Below are 19,208 nucleotides of genomic sequence, written 5' to 3' on the forward strand. Positions count from 1 at the left end.
GACAGAATAACAACAAAAAAATCCAGAAAAACGCATGTCAAAAATGTTATTTACATTTCATTCATTTAGCAGACGCTCTTACCCAGAGCGACTTACATGAGCAATTAGGGTTAAGTGCCTTACTTAAGGGCACATCGACAGAGTCAGCTCAGGGATTAGAACCAGCAACCTTTCGGTTACTGGCACAACGCTCTTAACCACTAAGCTACCTGCCGCCCGTTATAAATTGATTTGCATTTTAATGAGGGAAATAAGTATTTGACCCCTCTGCAAAACATGACTTAGTACTTGGTGGCAAAATCAGAGGTCAGACGTTTCTTGTAGTTGGCCACCAGGTTTGCACACATCTCTGGAGGGATTTTGTCCCACTCCTCTTTGCAGATCTTCTCCAAGTCATTAAGGTTTCGAGGCTGACGTTTGGCAACTCGAACCTTCAGCTCCCTCCACAGATTTTCTATGGGATTAAGGTCTGGAGACTGGCTAGGCCACTCCAGGACCTTAATGTGCTTCTTCTTGAGCTACTCCTTTGTTGCCTTGGCCGTGTGTTTTGGGTCATTTTCATGCTGGAATACCCATCCACGACCCATTTTCAATGCCCTGGCTGAGGGAAGGAGGTTCTCACCCAAGATTTGACGGTACATGGCCCAGTCCATCATCCCTTTGATGCGGTGAAGTTGTCCTGTCCCCTTAGCAGAAAAACACCCCCAAAGCATAATGTTTCCACCTCCATGTTTGACGGTGGGGATGGTTTTTCTTGGGGTCATAGGCATCATTCGTCCTCCTCCAAACAGAGCGAGTTGAGTTGATGCCAAAGGTAGCTTAGTGGTTAAGAGTGTAGTGCCAGTAACCGAAAGGTTGCTGGTTCTAATCCCCGAGCTGACTAGGTGAAAAATCTGTCGATGTGCCCTTGAGTAAGGCACTTAACCGTAATTGCTATGGATAAGAGCGTCTGCTAAAACAACTTTTTTTTTTTATGAACGCATCAGTTGCCATCTTTAGTCTAAAAAAAACCTCCAAAAATTGTTTTCTACAATTGTCATTAACTGGCTCGCAAGTTCACCAATTCATGATTTTAAAAAATTACAAACTGTCTGGTTCATCACAATTGACAAATTGCTGACTTTACGATTAGTTAGTTTAGTTGTTCATCTCTTAACAGTTGATAAGCAGGACGACACGGAGAGAGAGAAAAACAAAAGGCGGCCATGACACTTTCGTGTATTTTATTATTTTCACAATTAAAATGAATAGTAGTTGTTGTTTTTATTCTTCTTCTTAGTAGTAGTAGTACAGTTGAGTACACTAAATGTCCCTCACCCTTTTCTCACTGCCCCTCTCTCCAGGCGTTCCTGTGACCTGGCACAGGTTCCTTTGCGCCTTCTGGAGCGCATTCTTCTCTGTCTCAATTGTCTCAATAAATAAACTTCCATTTCACAAAGTTATTCCCTATTCCTCTGGAACATTTTCTCCCAATTTGTCCGCAATTTATTCAGAAGATTTTATTTTATTTGCTTTGTCGCAAGGTGTTATGGGATAACCTCCCCAGCGAAGGATACATCGATGCAGCCTTCAAAATCAAACAAATGAAGGCACCTTAGAAGGCAGCATGTTAAGTTACATTGGGATTGAGACACGCCAATTTTGACATCTTGCCTTGAAATGCTGTCATCCTTGTCGATTGGGACACAATAGCTGTGTTCGAATACTCATCCTAACCGTACTATTTCTGACGTAAATTGAGTATATAGTATGCTTATTGGTCATAGTATGGATATAGTTAGTATGCCAAAAGTTCCCGGATGTCGTACTAAATTCGCCAAAATACGAAGTATACATGAAGTGGACACTATTTCCGTACTTTTAGGGCCCATGATGCAATTCTTCAGAAAATAGGAGGAAAATATGCAGCCGAAGTCCGACGAGAGCAGATACAAATTCATTGCTTTAACATGACAAATGTTAAGCAATGTAATAAAGTAATGACTTTTGTTGGGATCTATTTTCTTATAATTAGATGTGATGCCTAGCTTAAAAAGAATACATTAATGATTAAACATAATAGGTTTGTGCTGTGCTGATATAGATTGTTTAACATAACAAGCTGTGATTAATGTGAGGAACCGTTAGGGGGGTAGGCTGAGATAGACTTGTGACTCACACACACACACACACTGCCTCTTTGTTAAACCACTCAAGGACATGTGTACTGCAACAGAAAGAACTAACACCTGGCAACAGCGAAGCGCCAAGGGGTTGGGACCAGCCTGTGCGCCATCGATAGGTTGGGTAAGTTTAAACCACACCCAGCCTCTACTCTGACAGGCCCAGCAGGGAGCAGGAACTATCTCTGTCAGAGTATTAAAGAAGAACCTTGGGTTGAAAAAGTTAGTTCTCTGACTGCCCTGCGTGGTGTTTCAGTGGGCCCGTATATACGAACATCATATTTACCATTCAAGTGTTTGCATTAATTAAAATACTAGTCTATTTTAGAAGACATTTATTGACCTCTTTTTGTTCCTATACCAGATTTGAATTGACGCAACTTGACACTTTTCAAATAAGTTACTTTAAACGTTATGTTGGCTGACAATTTGTTAGCTACGCTATCCTTACAGCAGTATGTAACGGTATGTTAGCTAGTTACCTAACGTTAGTTGGCTACTAATACATCGAACTTGCCAGGCAGTAGATTAACTATCTGCTATCTAACTAACTACCCAACGTTTATTGACTTGATTATTCACATCATTCTTAGCTAAGGGGTATAGTCGTTGTGCGTTTCAATGGACATTGTTAATTCTGGCTATCTAGTCCGATTTCAGAGCACTTTTCGCGCAGAATAACTGATGAATTTACGAACACTCAACACCCGTTGAATATGGCCCGGTGTCAGTAAACGTCAGCAAAAAAATGCGTAATTAAATTGTTGCCAGCAGCACAGTTACAGTCACCAACCCTCTGGATAACATGAAAACAGCCTAACCAGCTCTGATAGGGCGAGTAAAATGGTCAGAGTGAGGTGTTCTCTCATTTGTGTCTGGAAGTAGCTAGCCAACGTTATCCAGTTAGCTTGGGTGCTTGACTGCCGTTGAACGCTCGGATCAACCCTACTCCTCGGCCAGAGCGTCCAGTGCCAGTGTACGCTCTGGATTTACGACCGGACAATCTGACAACGCGCTGGATTTACGAGCGCTCAGCTGGCACTCCAGATTGAATTTACGAACACACCCGAAATCGTAAAACGTCTAGCTAGTCATTTGTTATGCTAACAAGCTAGCAAGAGGTTGCATAGCAACAGCATCAACTTCCGGTAGACAGGCGAAGCGCTAGTACGCTCAACTGAAACGAAACCGTTCGTTTACAGTATACTAAAATGAACTTATAGTATGTAGTATATACTCATTAAGTATGTAGTATACAGTATGATAGTTTGGGTACTCGAACACCGCTATTGTCTGACTTGATTTGGGTTTTGTCCAGCCGTCTTGTGCACTTACCCAACATGACCACTAGAGGGTAGCGAACATCCACCACACAGTGAATACAGTAAACAAAGTTTTAGGTCTAAAAAAAGGCAAAATTACCCCCGGGGGGGAAGGGAAACAAGGGGCAAAATAAGGAACGCTTCACGAATTTGCGTGTCATCCTTGCGCAGGGGCCATGCTAATCTTCTCTGTATCGTTCCAATTTTAGTATATGTGCTGCCGAAGCGAGCACAAACAAACACACTTCACAGATATTACTTATAGGACCAGTCTAGATTAGCAGTCTCATTGACGGTTATTTTCTGGAAGCACCCTGATAAGACTCATATGCTTCAAACACACAGTCAACACACCTCTATACACACAGCGCTCTCTGAGGTACTATCTAAAAGCTTTAACAGTTGCCTTCTACCGAGCAGCAGGGCAGGCTGGGGTTTATGTAGAGTAGTAGGACCTTGCTGGGGCTGTGATTGGTGTCGTTTCCCCCCCTCCCTTCCCTCCCTCATAACAGTCTTTCCTAGGCTAGTAGAAACTAAACGGATCCTAAATCTATCTAGTAAAAGCTTTTACTCAGAGCTGAGAGGACTCAGTCTTAGTGTGTGCTTTGAACCCTTTCACATTTGTAAAGCAGCAGAAACTCTTACCAACAAGGAGAGGGGAAAATAAACAAAGACATTTGTGCTGAACACTCACAAGTAGCCAGCCGGTCCCCTTTCACGTCCGCTGGTGCAGTGCTGCTTTTGTCCTCCAGATGGAGCTCCATCCACAGCAAATAAGACTTGGGCGCGCAGAGAGCTGATGAGTGCTGTTCCACCAAACCTACGAAACACCTTGCCAGAAAGAAAGTCAACATCTGTGGCAACGGATAGAAATGTTATGCAGTTCTCACGTTTGGCATCAACACATTTCTGCAATTTAGAACAAATGACAAGCCATGTTCAAATACTGCAACAGAAGTGATAGGCCGTCTGCGCTCTTTAAATGTCCTTCATACCTAAATAGTGTCTGTTCCAAGTGTGTATGTATCAAAATGAGAATACTGGAAGAGATGGAGCGCACACTGTCGAAAAGGAAGAATACATGGTATAGTGCTATTTGGGATCCTTGGGATGTCCCTACCCTAAACCCAAACCTTAACCTCAGACATCAACATTGAAGAATCATACTTAAAATATTGATGTCAACCAATTTTCAACATAGATTACAAATATTGTAGAATATGCCTTTGGAGAGTGTTGAACTCCTTCGACTGTTGAAAAAACATTCCAGGTGAAGCTGGTTGAGAGAATGCCAAGAGTATGCAAAGCTGTCATCAAGGCAAGGGGTGGCTATGTGAAGAATCTCAAATATAAAATATATTTTGATTTGTTTAACACTTTTTTGGTTAATACATGATTCCATATGTGTTATTTCATAGTTGTGATGTCTTCACTATTATTCTACAATGTAGAAAATAGTAAAAATAAAGAAAAATCCTTGAATGAGTAGGTGTGTCCAAACTTTTGACTGGTATTGTATATGTATATTGCATAGTTATAACCCTTAAACTATTACTGTTTACATGTGCACCAAATCTGAACCAAACATAGACGTCTATAATTGGTTCAGATTTGGACCGGACCAAAAACCAATGTCCGTGGATGTGGAAATCAAGACCGGTCCGGAACTGCATCAAAAAAAGATTGCATTGGCTTTATTAGTCCTGATTTCTTGTGACAATTGTAATCAATTTGGCTAATTAAGCTCTGAATATCAGCTACCCAACTTTATCAGGAGTTATTGCGAGCCTATTTGCAATGTTTATTACACAGCGGGAAATGCAGAAGTATTTTATTTTTACTGTGATCAGCTTGTCAAAAAATTGGATACAAACTTGAAACCATTGATCATGACAGTGGGGTGAAACTCCTGGACAACAGTTGTGATTGTCCATTCCATATTGTCAATTTTACTTTGACCTGTCCTGTTTTTAGGATATGTTTGTTTACATGACAGCTCAGTTTCTATTGGATTGGGCGCCATTTAGGTTAGGCTATTTGATCGGAGAAACCTGCAGGATGTAAACAGTGTCCGTCTCATTACATCGTCATACATTTCATCTCCAGCCTGTAGACTACAGAAAAGGCCACATACTCTTTCTACCAAATCCTACATCTGCAACATGATTTATGTTAGATCTTTTTTTTTTGACGGAACGTTGGTGGAGCGCTCCAGAGATGCGTTTCTCCAACATCACCCTGGAGAGGTGCTGGGAATGGACAAGCAAAATATTTTGCGCCCCTTGCTTTTGACAAAGTGGGCACTGCTTATCAAAGGGCAGATTTAAGCTCTCACCTAAAAAGCACATATGCCACTGGTTAAGATAAATTGTCATAGTTTTTTGGGGCAGAATTATGTGAGGTTTTATGTGTTGTTGTTGGTCAGTTTAGCTCCAGAAATGCTTTCCCTAGTCAATCTGCTACCCTAGGCGGCCGCTTGATCCTGCCACAAGGGGGACACATTTTGGGTTTTGCCCTAACACTACACAGCTGATTCAAATGATCAAAGCTTGATGATTAGTTGATTATTTGAATCAGCTTTAGTTCTAGGGCCAAAACCTAAACGTGCACCCCTTGGGGTCCCGAGGACCGATGTAAAAACTATTTGGTCGCTAAATCCGGAGAAATTATGGAACATGTAAAAAAAACTGTCACTAAATCCATCTAGAAGGACCATGTAAAAACGGTTGGCTGGTATGCCCTCACCCATCGGCGGTGAATGCCCTCACCCTCTATATCATGGTTGCGCAACCCTGTTCCTGGAGAGCTACCCTCCTGTAGGTTTTCGCTCCAACCCCAAGTTCTCATCTTATCAACCTGCTAATTATTAGAATCAGGTGTGCTAGATTAGGGTTGGAGCAAAAACCTACAGGACGGTAGCTCTCCAGGAACAGGGTTGGGCAGTCCTGCTCTATATACTTATAACTGGTCGGTTTGGTTCTGTCCTCTATAGTGCTGTCCGGTCAGAACATGATGTCCAGGCCCATCACTGTACTCTTGATAGTCACCACCACACACACACACACACACACACACACACATACACATTCACATACACAGCTGTTTCCTTTTGAAGATGTTTATATGATTTTGGTCATCCCAATGACTTGGAATCTTATTGTGTGTGCTCAACTCACCAAATAAAAAATATCAGAGGGATAACACACAAACAAAAATAAAGCCTAGTACTCTCTAATGAGGAGACGGACACCGGACTGCACTCTGGTCATAGAGTGATAACAGACACAGAAGCCCAGTCTAGGAGTTTTAATGATGAACCAGAGTATCCATGTGGTCTGTGTACAGAGGACAACAGGACAACAGAAAGAGAAAATTACTACAATGTAAATCCAATAAACATTATTACATTAAATAATATTGTCAGCAATCTTTATACACAATTTACAATGATCGAAAAATAACACCATAATTCCTCTCAGGGGAATTAACGTTACAACAGCAACTAGACTAATCCCATAATAGTAATACATGGTAGGAGAACTGGTGAAGAAAGTTGCCCCTCTACATACAAATTACTTGTATTTACATATAACAATATTAACAGGAATATTATAAAAGTGAAATAAGTATTTGTTCTGACTTACATTTGGTCAAAAACTTACAAATATCGCTGCAAAGGAAAAACGGTCTGGTCTCCACAAAAGCCAACTGAAAACGGAGAAATAACCATTCTGTTTTTATACTAACAATTGGTTGCCATGATTAATAATCCAATAATAATTGGTAGGACACATGAAAGTAAACATAATTTACCCGAATCGCTCAATTCAAAATACTGGCAGATCAATAAAATGTCCTTGTAAATCTAATAAAATTTAGCAGGATTCTAAATTCACATTTTAGCAGACGCTCATATCCAGAGCGACTTACAGTTAGTGAGTGCATACATTTTATTTCTTAGATATATTTTTTTCATACTGCCCCCCCGTGGGAATTCGAACCCACAACCCTGGCGTTGCAAACGCCATGCTCTACCAACTGAGCTACAAATCTAAGACTTTTACACAAAATGGGTGCTAGAATATGTTGAATTTTACAAATTCAACATATTCTACAATATTTGTAATCTATGTTGAAAATTGGTTGACATCAATATTTTAAGAATGATTCTTCAATGTTGATGTCTGAGGTTAAGGTTAGGGTTTAGGGTAGGGACATCCCAAGGATCCCAGATAGCACTATACCGTTGTTTTTGCACGTTGCCACTGGAAAGTATGGGCGCACTGATATGAGAAACATGTCACTAGACCAATTACTGTGACTAGCTACTCAAAACTTTCTTCAAACCACATATATTGGTTCTCAAACATACCTGGAGTAACAACCACCTGATGTATTGTGTGTGTAGACCTACTATCTAGTGTGTTAGTACATGTATATCTGCATGAATACAGGCTCTATTTCTTTCAACCGTCAGGTGTATGTAGACAATGTGCGTTGATTAACTGTCGTTGAGCCGTTAGAAGAAAGCGCGTCTGGGTCCACTGTGACCTGGCGACTAAACGAGCTAGCAGCTTCCAGAACCAGACCCGGAAAGTTATATACTTGCTAAAGTTAAGTTATTCAGGCCTTATAACATACCTGTGTGTTATAGCTACTGCTGTCGAAAAAGCCATAATTAGTTATGCTATGGCCATGCATCTCCCTTCAGTGTGTGTGAGTTGCTAGCTTTAACTTGTTAGCTACCATATGTCATTACCACCACTTTATTCCGTGCTGCTGTAATGTAAAGTGCAACCTCTATTTTGGAGTTGGTTAGTTTGTCTGCTTTCAACTTTGTCTTCTAATATACTAGTCTGGGAAAACATTATTGTTTTATTTGTTGGAAAAGATGGAGAACCCCGCAGTGTCGAAAAAGAGTCAATCCAAAACGGAGGCTTAAATGTAAATCTCAGTTTGGGATTTGTTCCTCCTTTTCGACAGTGTGCGGGTCTCCATCTCTTCCAGTATTCTCATTTTGATACATACGCACTTGGAACAGACACTATTTAGGTATAAAGGATATTTAAAGAGCGCAGACGGCCTATCACTTCTGTTGCAGTATTTGAACATGGCTTGTCATTTGTTCTAAATTGCAGAAATGTGTTGATGCCAAACGTGAGAAATTCATAACATTTCTATCTGTTGTCCACAGATGTTGACTTTCGGGCAAGGTGTTTCGTAGGTTCGGTGGAACAGCACTTATCAGTTCTCTGCGCGCCCAAGTCTTATTTGCTGTGGATGGAGCTCCATCTGGAGGACAAAAGCAGTACTGCACCAGCGGACGTGAAAGGGGACCGGCTTTAAAAAAAATCAAAGATGGCTACTTGTGAGTGTTCAGCACAAATGTCTTTGTTTATTTTCCCCTCTCCTTGTTGGTAAGAGTTTCTGCTGCTTTACAAATGTGAAAGGGTTCAAAGCACACACTAAGCCTGAGTCCTCTCAGCTCTGGGTAAAAGCTTTTACTAGATAGATTTAGGATCCGTTTAGTTTCTACTAGCCTAGGAAAGACTGTTATGAGGGAGGGAAGGGAGGGGGGGAAACGACACCAATCACAGCCCCAGCACGGTCCTACTACTCTACATAAACCCCAGCCTGCCCTGCTGCTCGGTAGAAGGCAACTGTTAAAGCTTTTAGATAGTACCTCAGAGAGCGCTGTGTGTATAGAGGTGTGTTGACTGTGTGTTTGAAGAATATGAGTCTTATCAGGGTGCTTCCAGAGAATAACCGTCAATGAGACTGCTAATCTAGAGTGGTCCTATAAATGATGTCTGTGAAGGATGTATATTTGTGCTCGCTTCGGCAGCACATATACTAAAATTGGAACGATACAGAGAAGATTAGCATGGCCCCTGCGCAAGGATGACACGCAAATTCGTGAAGCGTTCCTTATTTTGCCTCCTTGGTGATAGTTTCCTTTCCCCCGGGGATAATTTGGGCTTTTTTAGACCTAAAACTTTGTATACTGTATTCACTGTGGTGGAGAAAGCAGGTACTCCTGTGGATGTTCGCTACACTCTAGTGGTCATGTTGGGTAAGTGCAATAGGACGGCTGGACAAAACCCAATTTAAGTCAGACAATAGCGGTGTTCGAGTACCCATCCTAACATACTGTATACTACATACTATTAGTGATAATAGTGTATATATAATGATAAATGTAGAACATTATCGAATTTTCGATAATTGAGACTGGCTAGATATCGGATTGGCCGACAGTCATTTCAGTCATTTCAGTTAATTGAGACAATTGAGACAGAGAAGAATGCGCTCAAAAAAAAAAAAAAGAGGACCCATGACGAACTTCTAGGTTGGCTCCTGGGGGCTCCACAGGGCCTGTGGAGCTCCTTACCAGATATTACAGGGCCCCCAAAGATGATTCAAATCAACTTTATGTAAAAATTTTAAGATATTTAATTAATTCTGTAATATTCATGTAAAAAACATCTTAAATAGGCACACTAGCCCTTTAAGAAACTTGTAACAGAGTAGGTGTGGCTACAGGTATATGTTAAGTAGCCATGCCCTCCCAAAATTGAAAAACTGAATAACTAATGAGCTATTAGACACGTCATAGTTTTAGGCTCTCAAGTTCTACTTTATTTATGCAACCAAGAAAACAGATAAAACAAATACTTAATTGAACTATTTACATTTTCAAACATATTAAACATAACTATTCAATTTCTCAAACATATTACACACTCCAAACAGCCTACCCGACTGCTCGGAGGCGTCCGCATGGTCCTAAAGCACACCTTTGCCTCCTTTTGTATCACATTTTAGTCATTTTAGCAGACGCTCTTATCCAGAGCGACTTACAGTTAGTGAGTGTATACATAATTTTTTTATTTTTCATACTGGCCCCCCGTGGGTTTTCGAACCCACAACCCTGGCGTTGCAAATGCCATGCTCTACCAACTGAGCTACATCCCTGCTGGCCATTCCCTCCCCAACCCTGGACGACGCTGGGCCAATTGTGCGCCGCCCCATGGGTATCACATTCCAATGATAAAACTGGGCGGGACAAAAATGCCATTTCAGAATGTGGGGAGGACATCCCCAGTGAAAGTTACACCCCTGACTATTTACGTCCCTCCAACTCCTTCCTGGCAGAGGCCCAGGCCCTCTCTTCTCATCCAGACACTCCACAGCAGTTTTTCTGCTGCCTCACAGAGGTACTGTCCCCTGTACTGGCTGTGGCCAAATTATTTTCTTTTATGCTTGCCACATATCCTGCAGGGGAAAGCAACATGTAACCTCCGCTTCCTCAAAGGTCCATGACCAGCCTTTGCAATTCTCCTCCTCAAATCTCTGTGGACCTGGTCAAAGGGAGGCCTTTTACAAGGGTGGAAGCAGCAGCAACTCTAGCGTTAGTGGGGTTTGCTTGTGGGCGGGCGCTCCTTAGCGGTCCTCCGGGCCCCCCCTCATTGCTTCTGGATGGAGCTTGGCTTCAGGTTCTTGTCTACAGAGGGACAAACAGGCATTAGTTTCTTATTGAACACACCACACAATATATTGCTATATTTAAATATGATTGTTTCATGTTATTTGAACTAACGCGTTTCTTTTGATTAACTTAAGTTGTATTGAAATTGTGGAATAACAAAATAAATTGACCTTTTTACATATAAGAACTCACCTTCGGGGAACCGCCTGTTCAGAACTGGAGGCCACCATGGACGGCTACATTTCAGGTGTGGAGGTCCTTGTATTTTCCAGCACACCACTGTGCTCTCGCCTCTCTTTCCCTCTCTCCTCTCTTTCCCTCGGCTGCATTTTTATTCTGTCACACTCCAGCTAGGCCTTTTGGGCCTCCCTCCTCTGCTGATCCTTTTTCCAAACATAGTGTTGGACAGCACGCATTCTTGTCCCAGGCAAGGTGTTGAGCTGCCTTATCCAGCCTATGTAGCTGTGATAACCAAAATAAAGAATTAGCCGTTACACAAAAAAAATGTGGATAACAAATATTCAGACACATAAAAATGTGTTAATATAAACAAATATTTTCAAACAAGTTACCTTCTTTGTTTACAGTCTGTACAGTTATAGACCGCATTGATCACAATCCCAAAGCCAGCCCTCTGTATAGCTCTATCTATCTTGAGTAGTAGATCTTGGGAAACTGAGACTATCCCCGAGACTGTCCCAAACGTCAACAAGTTAAGGTGTGCAGCAACCAATCAGAGATCAGTGGGCGTAACCTCTAGTATCTGCTGGTTCTCTTGAGTAGAAACTAACAAGTTTTTTTTTTTTTTCATTTAGCAGACGCTCTTATCCAGAGCGACTTACAGTTAGTGAGTGCATACATTTTTCATATTTGTGTTTTAACTCTGTAAAACAGTGTGTCTTTATTGACTGAGTAGAAAATTATGACTGATTTACATGTATTTTGTATTTGTTCAACTTTATAAAAGGGTGTATGAAAATAAATCAGAATGAATTTCAAGGGGGAAAAAGTGCTTTTATAAAAAAAAAAATGTATACAATTAACTTGCATTCGATTATTGATTGTCACAGGGAATGTCATGTGACCCCAACACAGAATGATGACCCCTACACAGAATGATGACCCCCAACACAGAATGATGACCCCTACACAGAATGATGACCCCTACACAGAATGATGACCCCCAACACAGAATGATGACCCCTACACAGAATGATGACCCCTACACAGAATGATGACCCCTACACCTACTGTACAAGTTAAGGTGATTGAAAATAATTGTAAAGTAGTTAAAAAAATAAAAATACATGTTATTTCTTGTAAAACATTTTTTAAATGACAAACACAATGTACACACCAGTCAGTCAGTCAGTGTTTACTGGCTCTGGCTAACACCATGCTGGGACCTCATCAGTGCCAGCCACTCCTCCACAGGTAGCAGCACAGAATCACACAGTTCCATACACACTGTGTCCAAATTCACAAGTTTTGTGCTTGCCACATTTAGAACATACGGCTTTTGTGCGCCCTGACTTTATTTCCAGACTTCCAGACCTTGGGTCCACCAGCAGGAGGGGGCAGAGGAGTGCAGGTCCAGGTCTTGGGAGACTGGGAAAAATAGGGAGGGAGATGGTAAGCAGACCGGCTGGCAGTGGGCTGATTAGTGGCTGCTCTGCCACACTGTGTAGCATGCCCTGTTCTGTCCTCTGGAAGCTGGTAGGTGTTGATGGGGCTGGCAGCGGTGGCGTGGAAGGGGCCTGAATCCTCCCTCTCTGCAGTCATGCTGTCCCGGGTCTGGTGAAGGGTCTCTCTCTCCTAAGAAGACATCCGATTGTTGCACCTGTGTGAAAAAATGTGAAATATGTCAATTGTTATCAGTAACACTGTGTCTTAGTAGTAGTAGTACAGTTGAGTACACTAAATGTCCCTCACCCTTTTCTCACTGCCCCTCTCTCCAGGCGTTCCTGTGACCTGGCACAGGTTCCTTTGCACCTTCTGGAGCGCATTCTTCTCTGTCTCAATTGTCTCAATAAATAAACTTGCATTTCACAAAGTTATTCCCTATTCCTCTGGAACATTTTCTCCCAAGCGGGGACTTCTGTCCGCAATTTATTCAGAAGATTTTATTTTATTTGCTTTGTCGCAAGGTGTTATGGGATAACCTCCCCAGCGAAGGATACATCGATGCAGCCTTCAAAATCAACCAAATGAAGGCACCTTAGAAGGCAACATTTTAAGTTTCATTGGGATTGAGACACGCCAATTTTGACATCAAAAGCCAGCATCCTTGTCGATTGGGACACAATAGCAAACGGGAATTGAGTATATAGCATGCTTATTGGTCATAGTATGGATATAGTTAGTATGCCAAAAGTTCCCGAAGGTCGTACTAAATTCGCCAAAATACGAAGTATACATGCAGTGGACACTATTTCCGTATTTTTAGGCCCCATAATGCAATTCTTCAGAAAATGTGCGTGGCTTCACAACGTTTTCAGATTTGAAGAAAATATGCAGCCGAAGTCCGACGAGAGCAGATACAAATTAATTGCTTTAACTAATTATGACAAATGTTAAGCAATGTAATAAATAATGACTTTTCAAATAAGTTACTTTAAACGTTATGTTGGCTGACAATTTGTTAGCTACGCTATCCTTACAGCAGTATGTACCGGTATGTTAGCTAGTTACTTAACATTAGTTGGCTACTAATACATTGAACTTGCCAGGCAGTATATTAACTATCTGCTATCTAACTAACTAGCTTGGATGCTTGACTGTCGTTGAACGCTCGGATCAACCCTACTCCTCGGCCAGAGCGTCCAGTGGCAGTGTACGCTCTGGATTTACGACCGGACAATCTGACAACGCGCTGGATTTACGAGCGCTCAGCTGGCACTCCAGATTGAATTTACGAACACACCCGAACTCGTAAAATGTCTAGCTAGTAATTTGTTACGCTAACAAGCTAGCAAGAGGTTGCATAGCAACAGCATCAACTTCTGGTAGACAGGCGAAGCTAGTACGCTCAACTGAAACGATACTGTTTGTTTACAGTATACTAAAATGAACTAATAGTATATAGTATATACTCATTAAGTATGTAGTATACAGTATGGGTACTCGAACACCGCTATTGTCTGACTTGATTTGGGTTTTGTACAGCCGTCCTATTGCACTTACCCAACATGACCACTAGAGGGTAGCTAGCGAACATCCACAGGAGTGCCTGCTTTCTCCACCACAGTGAATACAGTAAACAAAGTTTTAGGGGGGAAAGGAAACTATCCCCAGAGGGGTAAAATAAGGAACGCTTCACGAATTTGCGTGTCATCCTTGCGCAGGGGCCATGCTAATCTTCTCTGTATCGTTCCAATTTTAGTATATGTGCTGCCGAAGCGAGCACAAATAGTCACTCTTCACAGACATTACTTATAGGACCAGTCTAGATTAGCAGTCTCATTGACGGTTATTCTCTGGAAGCACCCTGATAAGACTCATATGCTTCAAACACACAGTCAACACACCTCTATACACACAGCGCTCTCTGAGGTACTATCTAAAAGCTTTAACAGTTGCCTTCTACCGAGCAGCAGGGCAGGCTGGGGTTTATGTAGAGTAGTAGGACCGTGCTGGGGCTGTGATTGGTGTCGTTTCCCCCCCTCCCTTCCCTCCCTCATAACATTCTTTGCTAGGCTAGTAGAAACTAAACGGATCCTAAATTACATTGGGATTGAGACACGCCAATTTTCACATCTTGCATTGAAATGCTGCCTCAAAAGCCAGCATCCTTGTCGATTGGGACACAATAGCTGTGTTCGAATACTCATACTAACCACACTAACCGTACTATTTGTGACGTAAATTGAGTTTATAGCATGCTTATTGGTCATAGTATGGATATGGTTAGTATGCTAAAAGTTCTTCAGAAAATAGGCGTGGCTTCACAATGTTTTCAGATTTGAAGAAAATGGCGGAAAATATGTAGCCGAAGTACGACGAGCAGATACAAATTCATTGCTTTAACTAATTATGACAAATGTTGAGCAATGTAATAATGTAATGACTTTTCAAATAAGTTACTTTAAACGTTATGTTGGCTGACAATTTGTTAGATACTGTTGATAAAACAAGTTTACTGGAGAACTGAGACCAAGTAGAGACTTTGGACAGGGTGGATATGGTATAATAAAGGCAGTTTATTCAGAGGTAAAGATATCTGGAATCGCGTGCACGGACCCGTTCGTCAATCTCGTAGGGAGATATCTGAGAGAGCCCCGAAACATTGTGTGCTGACATTTTATACAATAAAATGAAGTAGGTTGAATCTAGTAGTTCTGATCTTCTGATTGGTCCTGATGAGTTGGGCGAGGTCCCCTCCAGGTTAGTATCACTGTTGCATTGGCTCTGAGTCGGGTTCTCTGTCTTCAGATGTTCAGCCTAAGAGAAGGGGATTTTTGTGTGTGTGTGTGTGTGTGTGTGTGTTTAACAGTGATGATGTGTGTGTGTGTGTGTGTGTGTTATCAGTGATGATGTGTGTGTGTGTGTGTGTTTATCAGTGATGATGTGTGTGTGTGTGTGTGTGTGTGTGTGTATGTGTGTGGGTGTGTGTGTGTGTGTCCTCAGAGCAAGAACTCGTGAGTTGGAAGAACTGAGAGACCTATGGCGTGGGTGTTGTCCTTAGCCACCTGCTGACAAGGCTGACAAGATAGGACTCTTTTGTCCATTGTATTGAATACAAAGGCCCAACACAAAATGGGTCATGCACAAGATTTTAGTCAGACCAAGCTATAACATTATATATTTACTACGACAATACGCTATCCTTACAGCAGTATGTAACGGTATGTTAGCTAGTTACCTAACGTTAGTTGGCTACTAATACATCGAACTTGCCAGGCAGTAGATTAACTATCTGCTATCTAACTAACTACCCTACGTTTATTGACTTGATTATTCACATCATTCGTAGTTTCAATAGCCACGAGAAGGAATTCTGGCTATCTAGTCCGATTTCAGAGCACTTTTCGCGCAGAATAACTGATGAATTTACGAACGCTCAACACCCGTTGAATATGGCCGGTGTCAGTAAACGTCAGCAAAAAAATGCGTAATTAAATTGTTGCCAGCAGCACAGTTACATTCACCAATGCTCTGGATAACATGAAAACAGCCTAACCAGCTCTGCTAGGGCGAGTAAAATGGACAGAGTGAGGTGTTCTCTCAATTGTGTCTGGAAGTAGCTAGCCAACGTTATCCAGTTAGCTTGGGTGCTTGACTGCCGTTGAACGCTCGGATCAACCCTACTCCTCGGCCAGAGCGTCCAGTGGCAGTGTACGCTCTGAATTTACGAAAGGACAATCTGACAACGCGCTGGATTTACGAACGCTCAGCTGGCGCTCCAGATTGATTTTATGAACACACCCGAACTCGTAAAATGTCTAGCTAGTCATTTGTTATGCTAACAAGCTAGCAAGAGGTTGCATAGCAACAGCATCAACTTCTGGTAGACAGGCGAAGCTAGTACGCTCAACTGAAACGATACTGTTTGTTTACAGTATACTAGTATACAGTATGTTAGTATGGGTACTCGAACACCGCTATTGTCTGACTTGATTTGGGTTTTGTCCAGCCGTCCTATTGCACTTACCCAACACGACCACTAGAGGGTAGCGAACATCCACAGGAGTGCCTGCTTTCTCCACCACAGTGAATACAGTAAACAAAGTTTTAGGGGGGAAGGAAACTATCCCCAGAGGGGTAAAATAAGGAACGCTTCACGAATTTGCGTGTCATCCTTGCGCAGGGGCCATGCTAATCTTCTCTGTATCGTTCCAATTTTAGTATATGTGCTGCCGAAGCGAGCACAAACAAACACTCTTCACAGACATTACTTATAGGACCAGTCTAGATTAGCAGTCTCATTGACGGTTATTCTCTGGAAGCACCCTGATAAGACTCATATGCTTCAAACACACAGTCAACACACCTCTATACACACAGCTCTCTCGGAGGTACTATCTAAAAGCTTTAACAGTTGCCTTCTACCGAGCAGCAGGGCAGGCTGGGGTTTATGTAGAGTAGTAGGACCGTGCTGGGGCTGTGATTGGTGTAGTTTCCCCCCCTCCCTTCCCTCCCTCATAACAATCTTTGCTAGGCTAGTAGAAACTAAACGGATCCTAAATCTGTATCTAGTAAAAGCTTTTACTCAGAGCTGAGAGGACTCAGGCTTAGTGTGTGCTTTGAACCCTTTCACATTTGTAAAGCAGCAGAAACTCTTACCAACAAGGAGAGGGGAAAATAAACAAAGACATTTGTGCTGAACACTCACAAGTAGCCATCTTGGATTTTATTTTAAAGCCGGTCCCCTTTCACGTCCGCTGGTGCAGTACTGCTTTTGTCCTCCAGAAGGAGCTCCATCCACAGCAAATAAGACTTGGGCGCGCAGAGAACTGATAAGTGCTGTTCCACCGAACCTACGAAACACCTTGCCCGAAAGTCAACATCTGTGGACAACAGATAGAAATGTTATACATTTCTCACGTTTGGCAAAAACACATTTCTGCAATTTAGAACAAATGACAAGCCCTGTTCAAATACTGCAACAGAAGTGATAGGCCGTCTGCGCTCTTTAAATTTAAATGTACATTTACGTCATTTAGCAGGCGCTCTTATCCAGAGCGACTTACAAATTGGTGCATTCACCTTATAGCCAGTGGGACAACCACTTAACAATGTTGTTGTTTTTTGGGGGGGGGTTTCAAATGTCCCCGGAAGGTGGTGAGTGACTCCGCTGTCCTGGCGTCGTGAGGGAGCTTGTTCCACCATTGGGGTGCCAGAGCAGCGAACAGTTTTGACCGGGCTGAGCGGGAACTATGCTTCCGCAGAGGTAGGGGGGCCAGCAGGCCAGAGGTGGATGCCCTTTATACCTAAATAGTGTCTGTATCAAAATGAGAATACTGGAAGAGATGGAGACCCGCACACTGTCGAAAAGGAGGAACAAATCCAAAACTGAGATTTACATTTAAGCCTCCGTTTTGGATTAACTCTTTTTCGACACTGCGGGGTTCTCCCATCTTTTCCAACAAATAAAACAATAATGTTTTCCCAGACTAGTATATTAGAAGACAAAGTTGAAAGCAGACAAACTAACCAACTCCAAAATAGAGGTTGCACTTTACATTACAGCAGCACGGAATAAAGTGGTGGTAATGACATATGGTAGCTAACAAGTTAAAGCTAGCAACTCACACACACTGAAGGGAGATGCATGGCCATAGCATAACTAATTATGGCTTTTTCGACAGCAGTAGCTATAACACACAGGTATGTTATAAGGCCTGAATAACTTAACTTTAGCAAGTATATAACTTTCCGGGTCTGGTTCTGGAAGCTGCTAGCTCGTTTAGTCGCCAGGTCACAGTGGACCCAGACGCGCTTTCTTCTAACGGCTCAACGACAGTTAATCAACGCACATTGTCTACATACACCTGACGGTTGAAAGAAATAGAGCCTGTATTCATGCAGATATACATGTACTAACACACTAGATAGTAGGTCTACACACACAATACATCAGGTGGTTGTTACTCCAGGTATGTTTGAGAACCGATATATGTGGTTTGAAGAAAGTTTTGAGTAGCTAGTCACAGTAATTGGTCTAGTGACATGTTTCTCATATCAGTGCGCCGTACTATCTTCTACGATTTCCAGAATGGCATCGTGCAAAAAACAAATGGTTAGTGCTCTGTGGGATCCTTGGGACGTCCCTCCCAAACATGCTGACCAAACCGGCCGTGTTGCAAAAATAAATGGATCCTTGGGACGTCCCTCCCAAACATGCTGACCAAACCGGCCGTGTTGAAAAATAAATGGATCCTTGGGACGTCCCTCCCAAACATGCTGACCAAACCGGCCGTGTTGAAAAATAAATGGATCCTTGGGACGTCCCTCCCAAACATGCTGACCAAACCGGCCGTGTTGCAAAATAAATGTACACATACATGTTATTCCATAATTTCATCCAAACTGCTTGTGCGCGTCAACGAGCGTCTGTGTAGCCAGCCACTAAAATAGAACTTGGTTCTTTTTTTAAAGTTTGACACGCTGCAGGTCGTGCCTCTCCTATCTCCTCACTGGTTTTTAGGAGCATATATCCACATCAGTGATTGAAAGATGAACAAGGTCCACACTCCAGTCCAGTTGGTTCCAGTAATGCACTTTAAAAAGTTGGTT

At 42.2% G+C, this 19,208-nt stretch overlaps 2 long non-coding RNA genes and 4 other non-coding genes across 6 annotated transcripts; 2 read left to right on the forward strand and 4 right to left on the reverse strand.

Annotated features, from left to right (window-relative positions):
- Window positions 1–3,610: 3,610 nt before the first annotated feature.
- LOC121554804 lies at window positions 3,611–3,717 on the reverse strand. The gene has a single exon (XR_005997813.1). It is a non-coding gene; the product is annotated as a U6 spliceosomal RNA (small nuclear RNA).
- Window positions 3,718–8,660: 4,943 nt separating this feature from the next.
- LOC121554668 lies at window positions 8,661–12,804 on the forward strand. The gene is made up of 3 exons (XR_005997746.1): window positions 8,661–8,852; window positions 12,044–12,237; window positions 12,518–12,804. It is a non-coding gene; the product is annotated as an uncharacterized LOC121554668 (long non-coding RNA).
- Window positions 9,314–9,420, forward strand: LOC121554758. Its single transcript, XR_005997771.1, has one exon. It is a non-coding gene; the product is annotated as a U6 spliceosomal RNA (small nuclear RNA).
- A 1,468-nt stretch (window positions 12,805–14,272) lies between the features above and the next one.
- LOC121554792 lies at window positions 14,273–14,379 on the reverse strand. Its single transcript, XR_005997802.1, has one exon. It is a non-coding gene; the product is annotated as a U6 spliceosomal RNA (small nuclear RNA).
- A 2,355-nt stretch (window positions 14,380–16,734) lies between these two features.
- On the reverse strand, window positions 16,735–16,841 carry LOC121554781. The gene has a single exon (XR_005997791.1). It is a non-coding gene; the product is annotated as a U6 spliceosomal RNA (small nuclear RNA).
- LOC121554685 lies at window positions 16,736–17,719 on the reverse strand. Its single transcript, XR_005997753.1, has 2 exons — window positions 17,679–17,719; window positions 16,736–17,479 (listed from the first exon to the last, which is right to left on the reverse strand). It is a non-coding gene; the product is annotated as an uncharacterized LOC121554685 (long non-coding RNA).
- Between the last annotated feature and the right edge of the window lie 1,489 nt (window positions 17,720–19,208).

The sequence above is a fragment of the Coregonus clupeaformis genome, chromosome 39, assembly GCF_020615455.1.
Source record: "Coregonus clupeaformis isolate EN_2021a chromosome 39, ASM2061545v1, whole genome shotgun sequence".
NCBI classification, from domain to species: domain Eukaryota; kingdom Metazoa; phylum Chordata; class Actinopteri; order Salmoniformes; family Salmonidae; genus Coregonus; species Coregonus clupeaformis.